The sequence below is a fragment of the Schistocerca cancellata genome, chromosome 4 (genome assembly GCF_023864275.1).
Source record: "Schistocerca cancellata isolate TAMUIC-IGC-003103 chromosome 4, iqSchCanc2.1, whole genome shotgun sequence".
In the NCBI taxonomy this organism is placed as follows: Eukaryota; Metazoa; Arthropoda; class Insecta; order Orthoptera; family Acrididae; genus Schistocerca; species Schistocerca cancellata.
The window spans coordinates 207,406,918-207,411,235 of record NC_064629.1 but is presented as its reverse complement, the minus strand read 5'-3'; the positions used below and the strand labels follow the sequence as shown (position 1 = coordinate 207,411,235).

The 4,318-nt window shown below is 45.0% G+C and overlaps 1 pseudogene; it reads left to right on the top strand.

The window, feature by feature from the left end:
- Window positions 1–3,524: 3,524 nt before the first annotated feature.
- LOC126185775 (5S ribosomal RNA) lies at window positions 3,525–3,642 on the top strand (annotated as a pseudogene).
- Window positions 3,643–4,318: the final 676 nt, after the last annotated feature.

The window sequence follows — 4,318 nt, the reverse complement described above, 5'->3', positions numbered from 1 at the left end:
TTGGAAAAAGGTGTTTAGTATTTCAGCTTTACGCGTGTCATCCTCTGTTTCAATGCCATCATCATCCCGGAGTGTCTGGATATGCTGTTTCGAGCCACTTACTGATTTAACGTAAGACCAGAACTTCCTAGGATTTTCTGTCAAGTCGGTACATAGAATTTTACTTTCGAATTCACCGAACGCTTCACGCATAGCCCTCCTTACGCTAACTTTGACATCGTTTAGCTTCTGTTTGTCTGAGAGGTTTTGGCTGCGTTTAAACTTGCAGTGAAGCTCTCTTTGCTTTCGCAGTAGTTTCCTAACTTTGTTGTTGTACCACGGTGGGTTTTTCCCGTCCCTCACAGTTTTACTCGGCACGTACCTGTCTAAAACGCATTTTACGATTGCCTTGAACTTTTTCCATAAACACTCAACATTGTCAGTGTCGGAACAGAAATTTTCGTTTTGATCTGTTAGGTAGTCTGAAATCTGCCTTCTATTACTCTTGCTAAACAGATAAACCTTCCGCCCTTTTTTACATTCCTATTAACTTCCAAATTCAGGGATGCTGCAACGGCCTTATGATCACTGATTCCCTGTTCTGCACTTACAGAGTCGAAAAGTTCGGGTCTGTTTGTTACCAGTAGGTCCAAGATGTTATCTCCACGAGTCGGTTCTCTGTTTAATTGCTCGAGGTAATTTTCGGATAGTGCACTCAGTATAATGTCACTCGATGCTCTGTCCCTACCACCCGTCCTAAACATCTGAGTGTCCCAGTCTATATCTGGTAAATTGAAATCTCCACCTAAGACTATAACATGCTGAGAAAATTTATGTGAAATGTATTCCAAATTTTCTCTCAGTTGTTCTGCCACTAATGCTGCTGAGTCGGGGGGTCGGTAAAAGGAGCCAATTATTAACCTAGCTCGGTTGTTGAGTGTAACCTCCACCCATAATAATTCACAGGAACTATCCACTTCTACTTCACTACAGGATAAACTACTACTAACAGCGACGAACACTCCACCACCGGTTGCATGCAATCTATCCTTTCTAAACACCGTCTGTACCTTTGTAAAAATTTCGGCAGAATTTATCTCTGGCTTCAGCCAGCTTTCTGTACCTATAACGATTTCGGCTTCAGTGCTTTCTATCAGCGCTTGAAGTTCCGGTACTTTACCAACGCAGCTTCGACAGTTTACAACTACAATACCGATTGCTGCTTGGTCCCCGCATGTTCTGACTTTGCCCCGCACCCGTTGAGGCTGTTGCCCTTTCTGTACTTGCCCGAGGCCATCTAACCTAAAAAACCGCCCAGCCCACGCCACACAACCCCTGCTACCCGTGTAGCCGCTTGTTGCGTGTAGTGGACTCCTGACCTATCCAGCGGAACCCGAAACCCCACCACCCTATGGCGCAAGTCGAGGAATCTGCAGCCCACAAGGTCGCAGAACCGTCTCAGCCTCTGATTCAGACCCTCCACTCGGCTCTGTACCAAAGGTCCGCAGTCAGTCCTGTCGACGATGCTGCAGATGGTGAGCTCTGCTTTCATCCCGCTAGCGAGACTGGCAGTCTTCACCAAATCAGATAGCCGCCGGAAGCCAGAGAGGATTTCCTCCGATCCATAGCGACACACATCATTGGTGCCGACATGAGCGACCACCTGCAGATGGGTGCACCCTGTACCCTTCATGGCATCCGGAAGGACCCTTTCCACATCTGGAATGACTCCCCCCGGTATGCACACGGAGTGCACTTTGGTCTTCTTCCCCTCCCTTGCTGCCATATCCCTAAGGGGCCCCATTACGCGCCTGACGTTGGAGCTCCCAACTACCAGTAAGCCCACCCTCTGCGACCGCCCGGATCTTGCAGACTGAGGGGCAACCTCTGGAACAGGACAGGCAGCCATGTCAGGCCGAAGATCAGTATCAGCCTGAGTATCAGCCAGAGACAGAGCCTGAAACCGGTTCGTCAGACAAACTGGAGAGGCCTTCCGTTCAGCCCTCCGGAATGTCTTTCGCCCCCTGCCACACCTTGAGACGACCTCCCACTCTACCACAGGTGAGGGATCAGCCTTAATGCGGGCAGTATCCCGGGCAACCACAGTCGTAGCCCGATCGGGGGATGCGTGGGACGAGCTGGCCGTCCCCGACAAACTCCCATCCGGACCCCCACAGTGATGCCCATTGGCAACAGCCTCAAGCTGTGTGACCGAAGCCAACACTGCCTGAAGCTGGGAGCGAAGGGATGCCAACTCAGCCTGCATCCGAACACAGCAGTTGCAGTCCCTATCCATGCTAAAAACTTGTGCAAAGAACGTCTGAACTAATCTACCGAGAGCGCAAACAAATCGACACAAAATTTAAACGGTTATTAAAATACGAGATTGCCTAGTAAATGCAGTAACTTGTGCACTGCTGACACACTGCTCGGCGGCGGAAGGAGACTACGCGAATTTACACTATTCAGGTACTAACACGCGATGCTACAACTCTCAAATACTATAATACGCCCGAAATTTATGAATTAAACAATGCAAGTAACAAAAACACGCAAAGAAATTAAGAATTAAACTATGTAACAAGTGAGTGAGCTAGGAGTATACGATTTGCTGCTGCAGCTGCTTATCCAACGGCGGCAGGGAGCACACTGACTGTGACCAACCGACACTGGCCGTTCAAAACAAAAACTTAAGACAGACGACTACGCGAATTTACACTATTCAGGTACTAAAACGCGATGCTACAACTCTCAAATACTATAATACGCCCGAAATTTATGAATTAAACAATGCAAGTAACAAAAACACGCAAAGAAATTAAGAATTAAACTATGTAATAAGTGAGTGAGCTAGGAGTATACGATTTGCTGCTGCAGCTGCTTATCCAACGGCGGCAGGGAGCACACTGACTGTGACCAACCGACACTGGCCGTTCAAAACAAAAACATAAGACAGACGACTACGCGAATTTACACTATTCAGGTACTAAAACGCGATGCTACAACTCTCAAATACTATAATACGCCCGAAATTTATGAATTAAACAATGCAAGTAACAAAAACACGCAAAGAAATTAAGAATTAAACTATGTAACAAGTGAGTGAGCTAGGAGTATACGATTTGCTGCTGCAGCTGCTTATCCAACGGCGGCAGGGAGCACACTCCTGTTGATTCTTCCTCGTGTGAAGTAATTATTATTTTTTAATTTGCTGGTGTCATTTACAAGTGACCTGCCACCTAGTTACTAAGGCAGGTCGTATTTTCACAATATCAAATTGTACACTTACGCAATGTGAAACGTATTTGATACTTCTTATTTGTAATAAGGATTAAAAATATTGCAGCTGTAAACACTTACAGATTAAAAAGTAATCAAGAAATGGAAATCTTAAAATTATCGGTTAATGAAGAGAAAATAGAAATTTAGCAAAATGGAAAGAGGTTATGACATATTATCACTCTATAAAATATTACAGATTCGGAAAAATTATCTAAAATAACAAAACTCTTTCAGATAATAAGGATAAATAAAACACAACAGGGGGCAACGGCCTTGCTGCAGTGGATACACCGGTTCCCGTGAGATCACCGAAGTTAAGCGCTGTCGGGCGTGGTGGGCACTTGGATGGATGACCACCCAGGGCGCCATGCGCTGTTGCCATTTTTCGGGTTGCACTCATCCTCGTGATGCCAACTGAGGAGCTACTCGACCGAATAGTAGCGGCTTCGGTCAAGAATACCATCTTACGACCGGGAGATCGGTTTGCTGACCCCACACCCCTCCTATCCGCATCCTCCACCGGATGACACGGCGGTCGGATGGTCCCGGTAGGCCACTCGTGGTCTGAAGACGGAGTGCTTTTAAAACACAACAGGAAAGTACACAGATCTGTATTAGAGATGCCATCACCTAGCTATCTCGGGTGTGAGGGCAGATCATCGAGCCTGTCATTTTCGAGGTAGCATACAAAATACGTTTAATATTCATTTCATAAATTTATGTTTACAAACATTTGTTGTATTACTCTTACATTACATTTGTTACAGGCCATATGTGCTTTATACAAGGGCGTAATCGGTGAATTATTTGTGCATCTTTCAATTCCTTATTTCTGAATGTTGTATGCAGGATATTTATGTTGTCTGTCAGGTAAAGCCTTATCTAAATTTAATAACTAATTGCATCTTTTTCATTACAGATATTATTGTACATAAGCTTAATAACAATTATGTCTTTAAGAGTAAACATATTCCTCAAGATGTTTCAACATGTATTAAAATGACAGTTGATCCATTTCTGTGTTCCTTAATTTATCTTACGTCTAGGTCTGTATATT